The following is a 23443-nucleotide window of genomic DNA, read 5'->3' on the forward strand; positions in this document are numbered from 1 at the left end:
CTCGCTTTCGCTCTCGCTTTCGCTCTCGCTCTCGCTCTCGCTCTCGCTCTCGCTCTCTCCCTCCGTCTCTCTCGCGCAGCCCGTCCGCCCACCCGCTCGCCTCTGCGCGTCCCCAATTTTACAAAGTAGTTTTTCAAAGAATTCCTGCGAGCGGCCTGCATCGCCCATGAGACAGCGGAGGCAGTAAGGGCTGAAAGTGCTCGGATCATGAGCCGTGGGAGGGCTCTCTCGGCTCTCCTCGGGATTATCATACTCGATACGATATCCTTAAGAATAAGCGATAAGGATAACCGTCTATATTACTGGGCGGAGGACGCGTCGCGAGATATAACTATAAATTACCGCTCCTGCACAGAACCGTGTCTCACCTCGCAGGCGCGTCCTCAGCGGGCACGCGGGGCCCGATTTTGCGCGCGGAGCTCTTCTTGGCAACTCGACGACAGTTCGACCGCACGTGAAGATAGAATAAACGAAAGACGAGATCGAGAAGCGAGAAGAGCGGGTGCTTGGGAAGGGAAAGATTCGCACTCGCCGCGGCGCGGGGGACGGAGGGAGGGAGAGAGGAGAGCGATACGCCGGCGAATCGAATTGACGCGGGCAGAATTGAAGCGCGTGTACTCGTCTCGGTTATTTCGGCGGAAATCGAGTCTGGAAAATCCCTCCCCACCCATCGCGCTCGCTAGACAACGGGGGGTAGGAAAGAAAGACGCGCGGGACGGATCGGGTTATCGAGATTAACGCGAATGCATCGGAGCCGCGCGCGCGATCGGAGGATCGAAGGCGGCGGCATCGTTCCCGTCCGTCCAATCCGACGATATCAATTACTTCGCGTTCGACGTTGTGTTCCGATATCAAAGCGGATTAAACCAGCGCCCGGCGGCCCTCGAGAATCTCCATTTAATACTGATTCGGAATCGCGCCGTACAGTACACACATGTACACACATATGTGTGCGCGACACGTACACTTATACACGGTGTCCCAAGCGTCGCGATCTTAATTTTGCCCGGAGGTCCTCCGAGCAATTTGGAGACAGCTCTTCCTCATCAGAGATATCGGGGGCAGGGGGGGGGAAATGCCATTACACACGAGGACCGTTCAGTTGTCAATGGTAATAGTTTTCGCGACTTGCGACCAAACGGAAGTAAGCTTTCGTCAATGTTTGCGTGAAATCGGTCGAGAAAAGAATTGCGTTGTCCGTTTGATCGCTCAAAGTTCAACTCGCGGAGAGCGACTGCTCGTTTGATCTTTTGTATATTTCGAAGACTATAACTAACGAAAAGTGAACTTTTAGGCTGGTATTCACAATCAGATTTTACGTTTAAGAGAGTTCGTCCTGGGCTCATCTGCGGATTCCTCGTTGCCAACGGGACGGCCCGTGCTCAAGATAGACTTAAGACAATCTATAAGAACCGACTGTGTGAATACCTTGGCTTGGAATTGCTCGGAGAACCTCTCGGCGAGATTGAAGTCGCGAGGTCTGGGACAATCCCCGTGCATCCGCGATCGCGAATTGAGATCATAACAGTGCCGTGAAATGAAATTAAGATCAATATGTCGACGTGACATCTACGTGGCGGTGCTTCATGTCGAGCTCTCACGGTCCGAGTCTCTTCATGTTCCTCGGCTACCCGCACCCGGCCGCTGCCGCTCGCGCGCGCTTACGACCTCCTCGAGATCAGACGCCACTTTTCTTTTCGTTTCCTGCGCTCATTCCCCCGCCTACGAGAGCGAGTCCCCGAGGATAAAGGGATCACGAGGTAGAAGGGGATATGGATTGACACTCGAATTCCTACGGTAAAGGATCTCTTCCTCTCTCTCTCTTCCGGCCGGTCATTTTTCTTACCCTCGTCACACGCTCCCGCCAGAGTCACCCTCGCACGCGCGCGCGCGCGCGAATCCGCCCGGGATCCGGCTCGCGATTTAACAAACTGGATTCATCAACATTCGACACCGGCCGTCTATCCGCGGTGTCTGCCGGGCTCCCGTTCTTGATTTCGCGCGCGCCGGTATTGAGGTTACACATATCGCGATAAGCCGAACGGCCAACCAACGTGGAGCCCGAGCTCCTAACTTGTCAACGGGAATCCGCAGCGGCGGATCTCCACGCCGCGTGACGCTTCCTTCTAGGATAAAGGCGGATAAAGCGATATCGTTGAATAATTGGATGTATTGAATTATCGTGCGCAATGCGGCGAAAGAGAGTCAACCGACTCATTATCGCAATAATTACTCAACGAGGTGTTATACGATTCTTTTCGTTTCGTTATCAAGTTTCAGAGTTCTTTCTCGCGTGACCCGTTTTCTTATGTACGTTCATTTTAGACGCGCAAAGTAACGATAGAAAACAACAATCATATTCGTTATCGTTAATTTAATGATTACGTTATTCGCGTCGATCGAGAATGGAGAGACGGGAGGAAAAAGGAGGGCGGCACGCTTCCAGCGAGCAGGCGACTCCTCCTCTTCCTCCTCCTCCTCCTCCTCCTCCCAGCGCGCGATGTTTGGCGCGATATTGACACGAGGAATACCGCGCTAAATCATCTGTCACCCCCAACTTGAGCCCCGAAGCATCACCGGGAAACTTCAAGTCTCCGGCTGTCTATTCGCCGTCACTCATGAAAGCTCCCGCCGCGTTACGAGGCCAACCCCTCGTGTGCCCTTCCTTCCTTCCTTAAAGTAGGGTGTTTACACCTAATCACATTTCGAGGGTCCAATTTATTAAAAAGACACCGTCCGACCTGACGATCTGTCCCAACATTGACTTCTCGTCGACGAGTTTCAAAAGAGAGCTCACTGCTTCCCCGTCGATACCGACATACTGAAGTCGTCCGGGAAAATCGGCAGCCATGCGAATTGTCAAGATTGATCCGGGGTGGGATTCTTCGCAGCGCGCGTGGGGAATTTTTCTAAAATATCTCTAAATTTCCTCGCGCCAGAGAAGGGAGAAATTTCACTCGGAAATGGAATTTCCCAGGCTGAATCTTCGAATGAGCATTTTTATCGGAAATTGAAGGATTAAGTCTTTGATATATCTTCCATTTTATTTCATAAAAATAAGAAAGATCATTCTGATCGGTCGGAACATTCATTCTTATGGATTAAGATTTTAAGGTTGAGTTATAAACATTCACTCTTTTTTTCTTCCTCTCTTTCCCTCTCCCTTTCTTGTGAGCATAGCGCATAGCGATATCGTCTCTATCGCTTCGTGCAAAATTTCACTCTTGAGTGAGATTTTACTCCGAGAAATCTGGACGGTAGGGATTTTCTCATCGCGGTCCGCGATGTCCTACCGATGTACGTCGCGGTCAACTACGGCAAAGTTTTTTAGCAAGCGCGACGCTTGCTGCAGGTGCAAGTTTTCGCTGCTCACAACACGCTCGCACAATTTGGCGATTTTGCTTCCGCGCGAAGATCGACCTCGCGAAGATCCGCAGCAGCGCGGTCGCCCGACTTCGGAACGCGACGACTTCGTCTCTCACGACGTCACGTCGAAATTAGTTTGTTGCGGTTTACGTTCTGCTTCGCTCTCTATAAAGCGTCCGATGTAACTTAATTTGTCCGAAACGATTAGCGGCTAATCCGCCGGCTTGCCGGGTAATCCGAGCCGCCGTGGCTTTCGCGAATAACGGAGAACTTATCAAGTTACCGAATATCGCCAGGTCACTCGAATTTATCGGCCGATTAAACACGAAACGCGATCGCACCAATAATATTTAAAGGTCGCCGCGCAATCTATCGCCCACGCCTCGGCTAACTCACTTAGCAACTCGCTCTCGCGTCACATCGCGACATCTCGCTCAACTAATTTGTTCATCACTTTTCTTTTACACAGTTAAAATCTTTTTTCTATTTCGACACGTGATTAAACAGATGTTACCTATTTGCGAGATAAAATGGCCGTGTCGCGCAAACTAATAATAAATCGAGGATTTCGATCTTTCGGATGGATCAGGGTAAGATAGTCTTTCGTCCCTCATGAAAAGTTAGATTAAATCGACGACACATATGGACGCGTCGGCCTCATACGAGAAAAATATATTCAATAACTAAATTTATATCCAGTCGATCCGCGGTGAAGGAAAACGGTGAAACAAAACGCCGACAAGTGCAGGAATGCTTCTTGCGCGTGAGCGAGCGAACAGAAGTCCTCATCCTTCTCACAATACGGCAAGGAAATCGCGAGACTAAAAAGACCGGGGGTTGACTGAGGCACAGTCGTCGGGGCGAGCGAAAGGGTTGACCTAATATAAGGGATTATTGCGCTTGGGTCGCGCGCGCCCGTGCGACACCGCGAAGACGGGGTAGGAAGAATGGGAAAGAGCGACAACAAAGTAGACGTCGGAGGTTGCCCAAGTTACCAGTCGATGCGGCGTAAGCGTCGCAGGAGCGCGTCCGCGAAAGAATTTCACCCCCGTCGCCGCTTCTCCTTCTCTCCCTCGTCTTCCACCTCTTTCTCCTCTCCTCCTCCTCCTCATTCTCCTCCTCCTTGCCCTCCACAGCCTTGCTCACGGATGTGGAAGCTTCCGCAGCGTCGGTGGGCACACCACCACTATGATCGGTGACGCCGACGCCGCGCACCACCTTCTACTACTCTTCTTCGTTCTCTTCCTCCCTGTCACACCCCCGCCCTTGTCCCTCTGCTCCGCACCCTCCTCCTCTCCTCCTCCCCGCCCTCGCTTCCCGTTTCTCGCAGGAGGAACATGGCTCCCAGGCAGAAGATCCGTCCGTCCACACCCTCGCTCTCTCGAGCAACCCCCGCGGAGCCCGTTTTCTCCGACACGTCTCTCCCCCTCGCCGCCCCTCGACACTTCCCTTGCGCCCCCTTCTCGCTTCCTTTTACCCTCCCGACCCCTGCCACCGCCACCCATCTCCACCCACTCCGTCCACCCTGCCCGCCCTCTCTCCCCCGTTGCATTTTAAATCAAAGCCTCGGATGTAACGCAATCACCAGGCATCACGACGCTTCCACAATTTTCTACTTTAAGCTACTTTATGTATTAGTACCCCCGCCGTGTTCCCTCCTCCCTCCCCCGCTGACCCCTCCTGCCGCTGCCGCCGTCACCGCCGCCGCCGCCGCCGCCGCTGCCGCTGCCGCTGCCGCTGCCGCCGTCGTCCTCGCTCCTCGACGGTACCAAGCAAGGCGTGCAGCTCTTCTCCCCGACCGTCTCTCCCTCGCCCTGCCCCTGCCCCTCCGCCAACAACCCCCGCCCCCCGCCGCCCCGACGTCAGTGCCCGTCACATCCCCGCTTCGCGTAGCGCCGTTGCTCTTCTGTCTCGCGGATCCTTTTCTCCCGCACTCTCACCCCCTCTGCATCTCCTCGCACCCCTTGACCACCGTCAACCTCTCCCTCTTACCCCCCCGCCTCCGCCGCTCCCCACGAGCACGAGCTGGTAACAAGGTTATTTTATTAAACGAACCTCCACCGCTCGCTCGCCAACGTCGCCGGAATTCGAGACGCGCAGGAGAGTCTAACCGCGAGCGAGATACCACACCGCTCGTCCGTACAAACAAAACGAGAGAAGGCGGGGACGGTAGGGGTAGCGCTGGCCGCGGAGCGTTAAGCAACGTCGGTGTACGCAGGGTAAATATGTTTGCGGAAAAAGTGGAGCGTGCAGTCGAGGAGATCGATTAATCCGAGTCCACTCAGCTTGCTCTTTCGGCGCAGGATAAGGGGCGCGTGGTCGGGGTAGGAGTCGTCGCGATGATTTCGAACGCTGCCGCGGACTCGCGCGCGAGGTGACCGGAACGTCGATCATTTCTCGCAAGCGGAGTTCCAACCATTCGAGATGTGGCAAAGAAGCGCAACGGTCACGAGTTACTTTGTTTTACCGGGTGACTCCTTATTGGCTATTTTACGCGATTGCTTATGTCCTGCGTAAGGACGCGACGACGTTGTGTCAACGTCGGTCACTGGCAAATCCCACGACGATCCAAGTGTCGAGCGAATAACTCGTTTACGCCCTTCCTACGACCGCTTTTCTTCCGCTTCTCCTGCCGCTTCACGGCGCGCGTCATCCCCGTCCAGCGGGGAGGTTCGCCGCGTCCGCGGCAGTTCCAGCGGAACGACGGAAACTCGCTTAATGCGTTTCGCGCGGAAGGAAGCGGCCGTCTCCGCGATAAACGACCGCCGGCGGGGGGAGAAACGGGGGGAGAATATTTTTAGTATACCCCCTCGCTCTCCCGTCTCTCCCCCCGACGGCCTTCCTTTTCCCGCCGCGGTCCAAATGGACTGGACAGCCGGACGACGTTCCGGGGTGGTTACTTATACCGAGGGGTGCGGCGTGAGGAGAGAACGACAAGCGAGGGTGTGTGTGTGTGTGTGTGTGTGTACGCGCGATATACAGTTCGCAAACGTGGCGGCGCGGTGTAATCCAGTCACCACGTAACGCGATTACGCTTCTAACTCGGCCTCTCATTCTGTCCAGCCTGCTCCTCCCCGGCCGCTCTCCGCTCCGGCCCCCTCTTTCCCGCTTTTTCAAAACCTCTCCTCTCTTTCTGCGGCCGCGCGCGCTCCCGTCGCTCTCGCGGCCGAAACTCGCGAGCAGGCTGGAGGCTGAACGACGAAGCCGAGAGAATCGCCGCAGTCGGCTGCTGCGAATGCTGGCAGCCTTGATAGATGACGGATCGGCTGAAATTTTCGACGTACACGTCGTTATCCTGTCGTTATCCTGTCAGCCGACAGCCTCGGGCAACGGGGAAAGTCAGTTTGCACGTCGCTCGCCGTGCGCGACACAAACCGCGGTCACCGATCCCAAACTTGGCGACCTCGAGTTCGCGCTCGTCCTGGCGTGCGCCGGGCAGCGGAAGTTTCCGCTACTTTCCGACGTTGTCGGAGTCCCGCGGGTGCCCGCCGCGCCAGGAAAAGAAACGTTCTTCCCGTGTTTCGGACTCGTCGTGATTCCCCATTAGCGTTGCATTCATTTGTAAGCAGCCGCTCCTGCTTTTTTTTCAGGATCGACGCAAGCGATTAACTACTTTTTTGTAAAGCTGGACTGACATTGCCATGGTTGCGACTCGTACACGTGAAATATGAAGCGAGCGATTAGTGAAATGAGGATTGAATTCGAAGTATATTTCGAGTGTAAAAGGAGGGCGTAGGGGAGAGAACGGGCGCGCAGGCTTCTCAGGCGCTCGCTCATTAGTCGCGCTCGCGAGCGCTGATAAGCGGGATACATGTGATAAGGCGGCGGCAATCGAATCGGGCGGGAACGCTCGGCGAGACGTTTCGCTCGCGAGCCCAAATCCGCGCGCGCTCTTCTTCTCCTGCGACTCCGTCGCTCGCTCGTCCAAAGGATACTCCCCTCGGCGAAGGGTGACGACGCTCGCGGGGAGGACGAGGTGGTACCGCAGTTAATACGCGCTCCGGAGGATCGCAATGGACTCGAGGGGCTAAACGCGATTTACACCATGACGACTATCGCCTCTCTCTCTCTCTCTCTCTCTCTCTCTCTCTCTCTCTCTCTCTCTCTCTCTCTCTCTCTCTCTCTCTCTCTCTCTCTCTCTCTCTCCCCTGCCAAGTGCCTGTGTGCAGCCCCGTGAACGGACAAGGGAGGGTGGACGAAGGCGAGGGGGAGGAAGATAGAGGGAAAAGAGGGTGAGTTGTTACGACACACCGGGAGACATGAGATTCCGCTCGCGCTCGCGGTTACGACGAGAGGGCGGAGGGGGTGAGAGTAACGCAGGGAGGCCGGGAGGGTGGGAACGAGGGAGAGGAAAAGTAGGGATGTTTGTCGTACGCGTTATTTGGCCAATAAAACCACGTGGCGGCGCACGGAGCACCTCCGCGTCGCCGTTCGCCGAGAGACGATCGTCGAAAAGAGCGAGAGAGTGACAGAGCGAGAGAGAGAGAGAGAGAGAGAGAGGGAGAGTGAGTGAGAGAGAGTGAGAGAGAGGGAGCGAGCGAGCGAGGAGCAAGGGAGAACCGACCGCGCGATTTCATCAGGAGGGGGAAGCGATTCCGCGAGAGGGGGGACAAGAGAAACGACGTGATAGGCCACGCCTCGTGGTATTTTGAGCGCGTGTGCAACTCCGCCTATCGCGAACACGCTTCCCGTCATGGTGAGGCGCGTTATACGCGACCGTCCGCGACTTCGCGACCACGACGGACACCGTCCGCGACACGTCGTCGTACGCGACACACTCTGTCGTCCGGGTTGTTGGGGTCCTGTCGCGCCTCGCAGCTCACGCATCGCGCTATTCGGAGGATCTCCGGACTGAATAGACAGAAAGAGAGGAAAAAAGAGAAAGAGAGAGAGGGGGAGAGAGAGAGAGAGAGAGAGAGAGAGGGAGGGAGAGAGAGAGAGAGAGAGAGAGAGAGAGAGAGAGAGAGAGAAAGAGAGACAGGGAGAGAGGGAAAGACAGAGGGTACCCCCGTCGACCCACGTCGTCGCGCGCTCATTCACGAGGAGCGATCAGATCCGAGTATATCACGTGAAAAGTCACTCACCTCGGGCCAGTAGTCGAGCCCGTCCGATATCCCGACCGGTCTTTTGGGATTCGAGTTCCCCCATTCGGCCTTAGTCGCGTGGATCGCCGCTTCCGAAGAGGATCCTGTGAAACGTCCGTCGTCAACGTCCCCTTAGGCCACGCTTCGCCTTCGCTGCGCGTCTCAGTCAGGAATCGAGTCCTGGCGGAAGCGTCCTCGCGCGCGATGCCTAGGTCCAGTCTGAGGGGTGGCAGCGTTGTCCTTTGAGCCGCTGCTTAGAGAGAGAGAGAGAGAGAGAGAGAGAGAGAGAGAGAGAGAGAGAGAGAGAGAGTGCCACGTGAAGCAGGGAGAGAGTCCTGCAGCCTTTCGGTCTCCACGAGTGCTCGCGACTTCCTCGTCGACGGATGATGATATCGTTGACGTCTCCGAGTCGGCTCTCACGCGACACACTCGGGGCGTTCTGACGCCGTTGCGACTCGCCGATCGCCACGTCCTTCGTGACTGCCGTGAGAAGGAAGGCGGACTAACAAGAGCAACGCGCCCGGCCGGCCACGCGAGCGAACGTCAAATCGCGCGCGCCAGGAGCCGGCTGTCACTTTCGCGACGGACGTCGCGCTCGACGCTCCGCGCTCGACTGCTCGCCGTTCGGAAGCCACAGGATCGGATTCCTCGTGAAGAAACCCGCGACAGTCTGCGCCGCCGAGTCGCGATCACGACGATCGATTGTGCGTTACGATCGAACTTAGCGATCATCGGGTCACGACGAATGCGGGTCAGTGAGAAGAAGGATACGTCAGGGTACGTTTGACGACTACCTGTCTCCGACGTGGTCGTCAACGTGACAGCGCCGAGGAGCGGACCCGCGCGGCCGACACGTGTCGATCGCGAGGACGACGGCAAGAGGGAGAGAAAGTAAAGCGCCAGGCCGGACAAGTGCGAGCGGAAGTAGTGAATAGCGGGAGCGACGTGTCATCGATCGGGGATCGAGCACGATCGACGTCCGTCGTCGTCGGCCGGTTGCTGACAGCCGACGTCAACTTCGCCGAAGGAGGCAAGCGCGACGCGGCGGCGGCGGCGGCGGCGGCGGCAGCAGCAGGAGGTGCGAACGAGGCTCATCGCGCTGCGGGATCCGCGGCAGTGCGGAGACGGTCGAGAAGGTGTTGTTCAGTCACAAGTCCAGGATTCTCACCCCCGGAGGCGGCGCCATCTCGCCCGGGGGCGCGGGGCCACCCGCGAGCCCATCGCCGGGGCACTATCATCCACCTACGCACAGTCCGCCGCTGGTCAAGGTGAGTCCACCCACCCTCTCTCGCTTCGGCACGCAGGCAACACTCCCTGCGAATTCCAGCGCCGATCGCCGCGCCGGCGACACGTGCGTAGCGCGAGAAGCACTCGCGGGCGAGCAAGCACGGAGGGAAAGAATCGGTTGCGACTTGACGCGACGGCGAACGAGCATCAACCGGACGCGTTCTGGTCGATGGAAGCTAGAATATCCGGTTCTTAGCGGCGAATTTTATTCATAGGAAGCACAGAAGTCCCGCTTCTCGCGATCAAAATGTGTTTGCTCCCCGTTCATTCGAGCGAGAGAGCTTTTTTCTCCACGGGGCGCACACCGAGGAAAAGAAAGACAATTGATCTCGCCGAAAATTCAACTCATTCGCGGCAACAGTCATGTTTCGTCGTTACTCCAATAGAGAAGCGATAGTAGCGCGATATTAGCGATAATTTGCGGTGCTAAAGGCCGGATTTACGAGGAACCGGACAATTTCGGAGGGAAGAAGTTCCCGGACGAAAGATTTTTCGAGCAATTAAATGCTGGCAATTGCGCGATGAATGAAGAATTCGCGAAAGCGCGTCGCTCATCCCGATACAGCTTGCGCGCAATTTATGAACCTCGCGGGGTTTATGAAAATCGCGCCGCCGAATTTATTAATTCGGTGTACGACGGTGGTGGAAATTTGATCCTAGCCTCCATTTCAGAACCTAGCGGAATTGTAGGATCTTGTCACACTTAAGTGGCCTGCTGGGGAGGCTAGAGCGGATGAACGTAATGAGCGCCGTGAGACTTATTATTTGCATTTGTGTGCACTCGCCACTTTAAATAATAGAAACGACACCGAAAGATTTCTCCCGTGTGACGTGCCGTCGTTTGCGCTCGTGAAACCCGATTTTCAAACCCGGAGACACGCAGAGAAACAGAGAGAGAGAGAGAGAGAGAGAGAGAGAGAGAGAGAGAGAGAGAGAGAGAGAGAGAGATTGAGAGAGAGAGAGACGCACGAAATCTCATTCGACCTAGCGTCGCGGTGAGTCAGGATATGTATATTACTTCAAAAGTAACCCCCTCGACCATCATCGAATTACTTTAAGATTAACCGTTAGGTGTCGTGTGCGAACTAGCGCATGACGTAATAAAGCTCTGAGTAGAAAATTGGCCCGATTCGCGCGCGCACGGGCGACTCGCTCGTTCCATTTTCCATAAATAATTCGCATCGCGCGATCGATTCACGCGTCATTGTATCGGATCGACGTGCGGGTCGTTGCGGAGATCCCAACTTTCGTGAATAACGGAATAATTTTGTGACCAAGCACGGTACATGCGGAGAAGTATACACTTCCTTTTAGACAAATAATGTGGAAAATAATATACTTGCTTGCACCGGGAAAAAAAAAAATTTTGCAATATAGCGTTCTCATGAACTTTCACTTCGCGGACGGGGAGGAGATGAAAACATCTCCGGCTGGAGCTCTTCTGGGCACGAATTTTCCGGCGGGTTTTGTCCGCATTACGAGGCGACGCGAGGAAGCCGCGATTGCGGATAAATAAACGCGATAAATAAACGCGATAAATATAATGTACACCGAAGTTGAACGGATTACCTCGCCATTTGGCAGCGAGACTAATTCGCTTCTACGCCGCGAACGGACGATGGATGGACACGCGCGCGGTTGGCAGCGTTCGCTCGACGTTGTGCATCATTTTTCTGGCCGTATCGGGCGAGATATTTGACGCGAGAGATAACGATCCCCCGTTGATGGGGATCCAAGACGCCCGCCGCCGAGAGTGACTCGTCGTCGACACGAATCGCAGGACCGGGGCCGGCGGAACGCCGGGTATTATGATCCGCGGATCTGTAGCAATTACGCGGCGCAGCCGATAATTCCGTTTTAGCTTGAAACTTGACTTTGCGCTAACAGGATTAATTTGTAGCACGTTCGGGTGACCGCTTATTCTAAGCGCGCACCGTCGAATCCCGCGTGAGCCACCGGGCGAACTTTAAGCCGGGCGCATTATTTATGTCGTGCATTGTCACGACTGCGAACGCCAAAGGTGGACGGATCTTCTTAGCGCGACGCCACGTCGAGGGAAATATCGCTCCTGTCGATGTCGACGAGCTCGAACGTCGGCACGAGCGTCCTTCGATTCACTTCTTTATGCGCGCGTCTTATATTTATATATCATTTTTTCACATTTTCGAATAATATTCGTAATGGCACCGCTCGGTATTTTTTTCTCTCTCCCTGCAATTCTTTCGTCATCGCTCTTCTGTTACAATCGCAAAGAGAAAAAGAAGGAGTAACTTACGGAGTTATCCTGAATAATTGATGGCCGATAACGCCTCGCCTTGCGGGTATGTTGATGGCAATTTCGCAGTTGATCTCTCTCTCCCACCGTTCTCACTCCGCGCGAGCGTTCAATTATCGCTCTCTTGTCTCCCTCTTTTTCTCCTTGAATTATCTCTCACCTCCCTCGCTCGCTGCTTGACCGCCGCGCTTTCCCTGCCGGTAAATCCGCCCGGACGAAAATATCAACCCCCGTTCGCCAGTATTTGGCCGAGCGCTCGAACGTCCCTCCTCGACGCGGTTTTATCGGCGACTTTGTGTCTCCCTCCCCGTCGCATCCCTCCCCCGCACCGACATGTCCCGGATTCTCTCTTCTTTCTCTTCGTCTCCCTCTCCGCGTCACTCCCGAAATCAAGCGTGATCCCGGAATTTGACGCGACAAGCGCAATACGATATCGTCCTGGAAAAGCGCCTGCTCTTTATGGTCACGTAATAACTGTGCGGGGGTGGCGGCGGCGGCGGCGGCGGCGGCGGCGGCGGCGACGGCGACGGCGGTGGCGGCAACGAGGAACAGTTTCGCACACCCGTAAGGGAGAAAAAGGGGAGAAGGCGGGCGGGGGGACGGGAGAGGGGACGTGAGAGAGCGGTAGAGACAGAGGACGCGAAGCGCGGTAGGTAGACGAAGAAGAAGAGGCCCGACGATGATGGGTATAAGGGCGGCTGTCCGAGCTCGTTTTCGTCAACCACCGCTGCGAATCCCTCCGGGGACCGCGCGGCAGCTGTCTACGGCCGGGGCTTTCCCGTCGCTGGGAGCACAGTCGAAACTTAACGCGGAACGATTCTTAATTCGGTGCGCCGCCGGAACTGCCGCGGTCGGCCTCGTTCACTCGCGACTCTCGATCTCGTGTCCTCGAGGGGCAGTCGATGAGAGGAGAGGAGGATTTGCATGATGAGGGCGAAGCGTCGCTGTAGCCGTCGCGGAACAGGGACGTCCGAGTTCGCAAAGTACCGAGACACACTTACCCCCGACGCGGTTTCTTCGCTTTCGTCTTCGTCTTCTTCTCCTTCGCGTTTAAAGAGGATCTTACGAAGATCGCGGATTCGATCCGGGCAATGAAGAGAACCTACGAGGTGATTCTCACGAATTTAGCGGGCCCGCGGAAGAAAGAAAAGAAATTACGCAATGGGAAGAGAAAAATGGCTCGAAGGTCGAAAGGGAAATCAGCTGGCTTAAGTGAAAGCAAAGAAGAAGAAAATTCGTCAAAGTAAGAAAACGTGATTGTTTTCAACACGAACAATTGTTCCTTTTTTCTCGAGCAGATCGCCCGCGCGGTATCTTCCCGCGGTTCGCGTGCACGTGACGAGCGTGACGTCAACGACGTCGGTGTCACAGAGTTATCAAGTCGGGATATAAAAGAGCGAGAAGGGTGAAGGGCCATGCGGCCCTGCGAGAACGCTCGCACACGCGCCCGACACTTTCGCTCTGATTAAGCTTAATTCATTCCGTCGACGAGAAGCGAGGCTGCAGAAGACGTTACGCTAACTTACTGCCCTAACGCTGCCGGCTTGCGCTGTCTGCCGTCCAATCCTGCCAACTTAACCTCATTAATAAATTAATTAGATATTATTGTGTCGGTAGCCAGGGCGGCAGCTGCGGGTACGCTCTTCTCCTCCTTCTCCCACCCCCCACCCCCTTCTCATCCACCACTTCTTCCTTCCCCTTCTCTTTCTCGTATCGCACTTCTTCCCCTCCCCACCCCCTCCCCCGCCCTTGTCGCCGTTCCATCACGGTGTCTGTCTCCTTGTCGTTCTTTCCCGTCTTCCTTGAACCCGCAGACGACGCAGGCGACGGTCAGATATGAGCTGGGAGGGAAGGGTGAAGGAATCAGAGTGACGTCATTTCTTATAATGACAAAACGCGTGTTATAACCGCCCGCTCGCTTGTTCGCTCGTTCGCTCGCGCGCTACCCGCACATTTTTTTCGATTTGATTTCATCGGACAACCGTCCGACATACTGCGTCGTGTCTCGTCTCCTCCGGCTTCAATGAGGTCCTCCGCATTTGACGCAACATTGTGAGATGTTCAAAAGTGAAGATCGTACGTTGCGAAGTTCTTGCTTCCAAATTCGCCGACGTGTATTTCCAAAGTAAAGCTGAAAATTTTATTCAGACAATTAGAAATTCCGTTTTAGGAGATTTAATTGCCGAAATTCAGAAAAAACAGAGACGATTTTCTCCCTGCTTCCCGTCTCCCGTCTTCAGAGACGCGATTTTGAGGAAAGACTTTATTGCGAGTCGTCGATCGAAATTACGGATCGCGAAAATCGCGATGAATCGCGCACACGCGTTTCGCGGAGCGCTGCGGACTATCCAAGGAGCCGGTCGCGGCTCTCATTACCGGACCGGCATCGCTCGTACTGGTAATGACAAAAAGCACATGCAGCATTATCATTGCGGAGCGTATGGCATTAAGCTGTAGGGGGTCAGGATTAGGATGTCGGCCATTACCGCGCGTCACTGACCGTTTATTCTGCGCCGTGCACGGTGCGGTGACTTCCTCTAGACGCGTGTGTATGCCTGCTATAACCGGAGGATGAGGACGCTCGCGAGGCCGCCGTGCATTCTCTATAGGCGTGATTCACCTTTCGATATCAATGTCAATCAAGCTGAATCGCCCGTCTTCGTTTCGTTCCGTCGCGTTTCAGCGCTCGATCGTGCGACGCGACACCACGACATGTATCGTTACAAAAATTCATTTCTTTTTTTTAAAACATGGTGACCGATCGACGTTGATGTTGAGATTGCTCAGCAGATGTCGACACCACAAATTCCTCCGATTGTTCATTACGTAATTTTTTAATTGTATCATTATCATCATTATTATTGAAACACCTTAGGAGCGAAATTTCGCCAAGTCAAAACGGTTATCCTCTCGATCGAGTTTCCCGTTTCGTTGTGCCAGTTCGGCGCGGCGAAAATTTCGGTTCTCCCAAAGGGGCGAAGTTTCGAAAGTTGCTCGTGAGTACATTACTCGCGATTCCTTCCGCGAGGCGCGTCTAGAGTTCCATCGAGCGACCGGCAGCGACTCTTGCCGAGACCCTAATTAACGCGCCCTCGATAACGCGACAATATACGCAACGCGCGACGATAATCGCGCCGCAATTAGATTGAGCTGCGGACGTTTCCCGGGAGATATTCCCTCGCGATTGAATTTGATTAGTCGCGATGCGATGTATGATGTGCATGAACTATCGTCCGGCACTGGGGCCCGAGGCAGCGTGCAAATACGCTATCAGTGGAAGGAAGAAAGATCTAATTACGGTCGTGAATCATGGCGGCGGCGGCGGCGGCCGTCGCACGCGCGCTTTGAATCGCGCGAGAATCCGGGCGTTTTAATGGGCAGGAGGAATGTTTGCGGAGTCTTTCGTGCCGCGTGAGCGAGCGAGCACGCTACGAGAACGAGTCGGGATCGAAATTGACCTTTAATCGCAGTGGCGCCACGCGAGCATGAATAATTGGCCGCGTCAGGAGCGAATTCGACGACGGATAATGCCGCAATAGCCGAATCGGCGCGTATCATTTATTCATTCGGCCGGCCGTAGCCCGGCGATGGCCGAGCCGCGAATTTGCAAATCGTATTAACCCGCGCACGAGCGCACGTGCGTGCGCCCGCGCGCAGGAGGGGCGGAAAAAGAGGGACACACGGCCAAATAAAAGGGAATCCGCCGTTCGCGCGGAGATCACAGAGTGACCGCGCGATTTTCACTTAGCGCCGGCGACGTCCCGCCCGTCGCACTGGCCCCGGCGCGGGGGGGGGGGGGCGGCTCCTGCGACTCGTCGTCCTTCAGTCTCGACAATTCGGACATCGGATATCGCAAAGGGGTTGACGCGATCGTTCGCAAGTCGTAAGATCCGTCGTCGTTCCCGCGACAGTCGCGGTCTTCGACAAGTCTCCGCCATTTTCCATCGATTATTCCGACATCGGATGCTCGATACCTTTTATTCTGCGGCGAAATCTGCTGAAAAGGAACTTCGAGTCGAATACGCGAAGCTTCCGACACTCGGAATCGTAAGAGTGGACTCATCAGCTCACACGTCACATCCGTTTTATTCCCGAACTCGTGCTTCGTGCGGTCCAAGTTTCCAGATTAAAGCATTCGCTCCCGGCGATACGGAGCGGGAGATTATCCTACTCGAGCGAGAAATCACTCGATTTCGAATGACGTCATCTGCGCCGCTCTGCTTTTCGAGTGAAATTTCGCTCGAAGACATTTTTCGAGAGCACCGCCTAAACTCCTCGGGATGAAATCTCCCTCGGAACGAGGAGGAATTCCCTCGAAGCGCTAGCGAAAATACTGCCACTCCACTTTCCGATTGGAATTTTATCCGAAGAAATTTAGAGAAACTTGGAATGCTTCGAACTACCGAAACGATCCATATATATAACCCAGCTTCGCTGGGTAATTTCGAAAAAGGGGGACAGTAGCCTATATGTATCTCCTCGTGCCTTCGTGCGATCGGGAGCACGACGTTGAACAGGAACGAAAGATAGATAGATAAACAGATAAATAGAAAGATGGAGAAAGAGAGAGAGAGAGAGAGAGAGAGAGAGAGAGAGAGAGAGAAAGGAACGGAAGGAGGGAGAGAGAGAGAGAGAGAAGAGCGATTTCTCGTGAGGAAATTCACCGGACCTACGAATCGGAATTCTCGTACGCTGGCAGGCCCGATAGATAGCGCGAACGTATGTAAACGAATACTGTGGGATACTTGACGATGAAAGCGAGATTCTCCCCGGGGAGGCGAGAGCGGGGCTGAGAAAGAGACAGAGAGAGAGAGAGAGAAAGAGACAGAGACAGAAAGACAGAGAGAGAGAGAGAGAGAGAGAGAGAGAGAGAGAGAGAGAGAGAGAGAAAGAAAGAAAGCGCTGCGTATCCGCGCGGCGGAGCGTTTACACGGAGAAATGCACACACGCGCTTTTCGCGCGGACACGCCTCCTTTCCTCTCGAAGGTGCACGGGGGCAGAAAACGACCGAGAGAAAGGAGAAGAGCGAAACACGGTGGTGCGGAACGGATGATGGGGGCGGCGGCGGCGGCGGCGGCGACGGCGGTGGCGGCGGCGGTAGTGGAGGCAGAGAACGGCTCCGCGGGCGACCGCGGGGGGGAGGTAGGTGAGAAGAGAGCAAGGATCGCGCACTGGGGTTCCCCTGGGTACATATATATATATATATATATATGTATATATACATATATATCGAGGTAAGACGCGCGCGAGGCTCTCCTCTCTTCGTCCTCCTTCTCTCCTCCGCTCCCCTGCCTCTATCCAGTTCCCGGCGGTGGCGGCGGCGGCAGCGGCGGCGGCGGCGGTGGCGGCTCCTGTTTTACGCTTTTCGACTTTTTCAAGATTTATCCTTACCGCTTCCTCGCTAAATCGCTTTCCGGGCGAAATTTACGGTCGGGCAATAATACAGGAGGAGCGCCCGGGCGAGTTGCACACAGTCCGGGGTAAAGAAGCGAGGCAGAGGGAGAGAGAGAGAGAGAGAAAGAGAGAGAGAGAGAGAGAGAGAGAAGAGAGGGTGCAGGCGGCAGGGGGAGGGCAGGAAAGAGGAAGAGCCCGGGCTCTCCAGCCGTCCGAGTAACGGGGAGCCTACATACATTCCCGGCACGTTCCCAGCTTCTTCTCTACCTGACTGACTGCTTCCACCTCTCTTCATCCTCTCCTTCTTCCTTCTCTTCCTCCTTCTCTTTCTCCTCCTTTTGCCTCGTGCCGCTCGCGCTTTCTTTACGAGCTTCCTCTTTACCTATCTACCCCCTACCTACCTACTGTGCGCATCGCTCTTCGGCTGGATCTATTCTGCATCCCCGGGGAGGGGAGGAGGAGGTGGTTGCGCCACGTCGGATTCGCCGTTCGGCGTGTCGCGCTCGTCTGTGATTTCGGGGGAGGTTTGCGAGTCGGCGGTGGCACGCTTCTTTCAAGCGTCAACACGATGTTATTAGCAAGGGGGAAATAAATCTGGCCGCAAACAGTGGAAGACGAAAGTTGAAGCGAGCCGAACGCTGTGTTACAAGAGCGTAATTGATTTCGTTTGACTGCGGCAACGGCGCGCTTAAAGCGTCTCTCGGTCTCTTCCACAGCGCCGGTGGTCTCGCACAAAAGCCGGCTGAATTTTCATAAAATTATTAACGTGACGTGATCATGGAGGAGAAACGGAACTTGCAATTGGAGGAGCCCCCGCTTAGCAGAGCGCGCTCGCATCAAGGTCCCAGGAGCTGAAGCGGATACGAGAGGTTCTCTCCTATGCGGCAAAGTAGCGCGAGAGCGCGAGCGAGCCGCGATTTTGGCAGCTCTCGACCGCGCTGCGGCGCCGGCGAATTGAATGCGCGCGCGCGCGCGCGAGTCCGTCCAGCTTCCTCAGGCCGCAACGGCATCGTCCAGCCGACGCGCAACGTGTCCGGGACGAGCGCCAAATCCGCAGCGCGGATTGTGAAGCGAAGAAACAAGCGCACGCACGCGTTTATTCCGGCCGCGACGTCGCCGTGGGAAAGAAGAGGGAGAGAGAGAGAGAGAGGAGCGCGCGCGCGCGCGCGCGCGATTCTCCGCGCTGTTTCGCCGGATTTCGCCGGCAGATTCGTAAAAATGAATCTCTCGCGGGCGAATGGCGAGAAGTCGGGCGCTCGATCCCACTGAATAATGTATGCGCGAAAATGTTATGCCCGATGTATAATTCATGAGGACCATTAGCGAATGTATCGGTGCACGCTTATTGCCTTACAATTATCTGGGTTAATCCGAAGAAAGCGGCCGGTTTTTATATTCACCGGCGATTCTCGGGACTTTCATTCGGCCGCTGCCGCTTCGATCTTCGTGGCGATGACGAAGATCATGATAACAGGGACAGCGTTCTAGTCGTAAGCGCAACTTTATCGTCCGCATGACAGGAGGATGCTGCTCTCGACGAAGGCTGGCGTAACACTCTAACCAACTACATTTGTTGCATTCATCGTGCCATCGGTAATTCGATCGTCGGTAAAGTTTTTGCGCAATCAACGCGACGATCAACGCGGTGGCTAACGCATTAATTGCACGCGTTAATTACGTATCAAGTGGCGAGCGGAGGGCGAGGTATCAGTATCAAAGCTGTCGCGACTGTCTCGTCGCATGAGGAGACGCGTCGTTAAAGATCGCCAGTGAGAAAGAGAGGGAGGAAGGGGGGCGAGAGAGCGCGGGCCTTGAAAAATTCATCCCGAATTCGTCCCCGCGCGCAATCGGATCAACGATCACCCCGAGAGAAAAAAGGGAGAGAATAACATCCGTTTGCGTTTTCACGGGGGGAGGGGTGAAGCGGGCAAACGTAAGTGGACACGCGCCGGACATCTCGCAAACGTCTCCGGGCTTTCCCCGCGCGGAAAAGTCGGCCGGTAAATAATACAAATGGTGCCTCGAACGTGACGACGCGGCGAGTATCATCGAGGATGAGAGAGATCGAGAGAGAGAGAGAGAGAGAGAGAGAGAGAGAGAGAGAGAGAGAGAGAGAGAGAGAGAGAGCTGGTCACTCGGCAACACGTGACACCCCTTCGCGCACAATCATCTCACACGCCGGAGAGATTCCCCCCTGGGCGACGCCGGTCTCTCCGGCATGTGAGACGCCGTCTGCGGGCAAGGGTGAGAAGGGAGAGGAATTCGAAGGGGGTAAGTGATTTTTATTCTCTCTCAAAAAGTAGAGAAGTGAAGGAGCTTCGAATAATGAAGAAAAGGACAGATAACAATGTCGAATGTGTCATGGGCGACGATAAAACGAGATAGACGAGACTGAGAGAAGGGCACAAGAATCATAAGACGAGCATGTGGAAAAGACAACGGAACGAAGATGTTCCTCCTCAGGAAGAAACCAAATGTGCTCTAAACCGCGCCGCGATTGATACCGCATTCTTATCGCGCTTCTTGTACTCTCGTCAGCGAGCGGGGCGAGTGTTTGAACAATTTCCTATCAACAAACCTTTGATTTCATCGCCCTGAAACACGTTAGTGTCCAACAGAAAGAAGAAGAGAAACGTAAACGAGGTGCACCTCGTCTCTTCTCATATCTTCTTCCTCTTCTTCTTCGCTCGTAGTCGATGCAAGCCGCATACGTCGGCGAAAGAGTCATGGAAAGAGAGAGAGAGAGAGAGAGAGAGAGAGAGAGAGAGAGAGAGAGAAGGAGGGGTGAGAGCGGGTTCGCGAGCAGAGAGTACGGGTGAATCGAGTCGTCTAAGGGGGCGCGACATATTGGACGAAATTGGCGCATATCAAACAGGGAAGCAATTGGAATAGCGGCGGATCCGGAGGATCCCCGCGTCCTCCCGGCTCTCTCTCTCTCTCTCTCTCTCTCGCGCGAGCTGCGCTCTCGGTTCCGCTGGAAATGGTGCCCTCGGGGCTCGAAGCCGGGCTCGGAAACGAAACCCTCGACTGCGCATCCCCTATTCCCTCTCGCAGCCCGCGGCTTCGTCTCCTTCTCCGTCCTCCCCTATGCCGACGTCCGCGCATCGAGTGATATTACACCGCCTAGGAGTCTCTCCTCTCTCTCTCTCTCTCTCTCCCGCCCTTTCTCTCTCTCTCTCTCTCGCAGACGCGCGAGTCCAAGAACACTCGTCTCGGTACAAACTCAACTTCAGCTTGATATAACTTCGCGCCGGCGAATACAATAACGCGCGGCGCCAGCGCGCGATGACCCACGGGGGTGCGCGCGGCCACTCTCGGGGGGGGGGTGAGAGCGTGCGATCGCTCGCGATGACACCTTCCCCGGTGTTTTTCATCTCGCCTCATCTCGCGTGCGACGGCGCGAAACGCGCTGCTATGAGTTTTGTGTTCTCGTAACTCGGTATCGCGGAAAATTGCGGCACGTCGCAGCTTTCTCTTTCTCCGTCTCTCTCCCTCTGCCTCTCTCTCTCTCTCTCTCTCTCTCTCTCTCTCTCTCTCGTCGTAGCGCGAGTGCTCCGTTCTCCGGAGCCGACGACGGGATTCTCGCCCGGAGGCGGAGAAGTCGGGACACGTAGCTGTCGCGAATTTCTCCCTCTCTCTCTCTCTCTCTCTCTCTCTCTCTGTGTAACCAGAGAGGAGAATCAATACGATCCTCCTCTACGTTCGGCGTGCCAATTGAGCTCGTTGAATCTGTGCGCCGAGCCGCGCGCACACGCACAGCTTGCACAGTGTCGGTCGCTTCTGTGTACACGTGCATAGCGCGATTTCACGCACACGCGCGAAATCCGCGGCGGATCGGCGCGCTCGAGCGATCCGCTCGCGATCGATGAGTGCGCGCGCACGCGGCGCGGCCACCGCGGACAAATTCGCCCGTGTAATTGGTAAATTGGCGAATTAATTCGATCACTGGCGAGATGCTTTTCTTCGTCCGCAGTTGCTCCCTCGTGTCGACAGCTCCGCGTCCGCGCTCGTCTCCAGCGGTTATTCAAATTTCATCGTGGCCGCTCGAGAGACGCATCGATCGCCTCCGTTCGTATCTCTCACCGTCAGCGCTCTCGTTCGCGCTATTCGAGCCTCACGTCGCGTCGCCTCGGGGTGTGATTCGGCCGAATTGGACTTCAGCGCGTTGCGTCGTCGCGGCGAATAAAAACGCGAATAAATCTCGCGCGAGCGCCCGGTGACGATCCGTGGCGCGATAATCGAAGCGTCCCGTCCGCGGCCGGTGCGCGATAGACGGAATAAATCAAATGTTGAACGGGTAAGCGGGAAATAAAGCGAAAACCGCCGGGCAGTCTGTGAATCGGGTGAGGCAGGGAGTCGGAAAAAGGCAGGGCGAAAGGCGAGAACGGGAGGGAACAGAGCGGAGCGAGAGAACGGAGGACACACGAGCGGAGGGTACAAACACGCGGGTGGTTTCAAGCCCCTTTCTGTAAAAAGGGCGACAGAGAGGAGAGTGGCGACGGCGGTCGCGGGCGCGCGGCAAAACGAGAAAGGGAGAACGCTCCGTTCCTCGAGTGTGCACGTCGGAAAGGGCGTGTGCAATGCGGTGGAATCGAGTGGAGCGAAAAGTCAAATGGAGCCGACCTGCCGCGGTGTCGGAGAAACGGAGCAGGAGTGACGAGGCAGGATAGTAGGAGGAGGGGGGGGGGACAGTAACGGAGGGGTACGGGATCGGATCAAGTGTGGTTCTGTGCACACAAGCGCGATCTCGAATTAGTTACCCTTTTCGACGTCTCTCGCGACGCGGACGTGATTCCCCCCGCGTCGTCATCGGAGAACTCGGACGAAGCGAGCAAGTGAGAGAGGAAGAGAAGGGGGATGATTTTTGTGTCATCGCGTGTTTGCAAATTAAGCGAATCGCTCCGTCGGTGCTCCCAAGCACTGCAGTTCTTTTTCGACGAACCGGATCGCTCCTTTTTCCTTTAAAGTGAAATAAATACGTAAAATTTCCCTTTCTTTTTTAAGAGAGAGAGAGAGAGAGAGAGTGAGAGAGAGGATATAACATTCCAGCGCAAGATTAGCTCGTTTAAAAAAGGATATCCTTTTCGTCTCGCGCGCGGCACGAACGCGTTTATCCGTGACGTCGTCATCGAGAGGAGGAAGCGAGAAAGAGTAGACGGAGGGAGAGATCGAGAGGGAGAGAGGGGTGATTTTTGGGTCATCGCGTGTAAAAACACGCGAAATTAAGCGGGTTGAGTCGTACGAGTTCCTGCTCCTGCGCTCGCATATCCGTGCAGGCGCATCCGTGCGCCTGCACGGATCTCAATGAGTCCCGTTGTCGCGCACCCCACGCGCGGGGAAAAGACGTGATCCGGACGTGATCTCGCCCCACTGGATGGGGGAATCGAGAGGTTCCGTTTCCGGACGTACGTTTATGGTCCTTAAATGTCACGCGAGAGCCCCGCGACGAGAGCAAAGCTCTTTGTTGTCGCTGACTTTGTTGTCGCGCGCGCTTCCTCGGCCGCATTTTGGAAGGTGGAGTTGCGAGGAACTAAAACGATGACATCGGCCATTGGGCCGAATAAAGAGATTCGGTTACAATCCCGCGAGGCGCACCGTGCGCGCGCGCGCGGGCTGAATTAAGGCTGTAACTGTCTGCGGTAGCGCAGCGCTCTTAATCAACTTTTAATTAAAACTTGTCTTTAGACAGCACCTGCGGCGTGGCGACGGGGAGAAGGGGCGGCGTAAGGCAGAATCGATGTAAATCAATAATCAGTTCAAATTCAATCGCGGCCCAAGTTCCGTTTTCTTACTCGATAACGAGAATTCCCTGACTTGGTGCTTGCGTCGTAGCCATAATGAAGTCTCCCTTACTCCGCCGTTCCAATTTAGAAGTGGACCAGTTCGCAAACTTGGTCGGGGTCTTAATTCTGTATTCCTAATTAAACTCGACGCAACTATCCGGCCCTCGCGTATTTCACCTCCGCGTCTGCATTTTTTTTCCAGGACCCCGCGTGTTTGTGACTTTCGACGAACGGCGAATCGACGAGAGGATCGA

At 55.3% G+C, this 23443-nt stretch overlaps 1 protein-coding gene across 2 annotated transcripts in view; it reads left to right on the forward strand.

Annotated features, from left to right (window-relative positions):
- Drgx (Dorsal root ganglia homeobox) overlaps positions 1 to 23443 on the forward strand; it is a 56280-nt gene that overhangs the window by 2654 nt on the left and 30183 nt on the right. Inside the window, exon 1 of one of the 2 annotated variants that reach the window (XM_025300481.1) lies at positions 9393 to 9718. The exons of the other annotated variant lie outside the window; for it this stretch is intronic. The gene's annotated coding sequence lies outside the window, so the exon portion shown is untranslated. Of the gene's footprint in view, positions 1 to 9392; positions 9719 to 23443 lie in introns of those variants that run through there. 2 annotated transcript variants of the gene reach the window in all.

This window comes from Harpegnathos saltator, unplaced genomic scaffold (genome assembly GCF_003227715.2).
Source record: "Harpegnathos saltator strain DR-91 unplaced genomic scaffold, Hsal_v8.6 scaffold1, whole genome shotgun sequence".
NCBI classification, from domain to species: domain Eukaryota; kingdom Metazoa; phylum Arthropoda; class Insecta; order Hymenoptera; family Formicidae; genus Harpegnathos; species Harpegnathos saltator.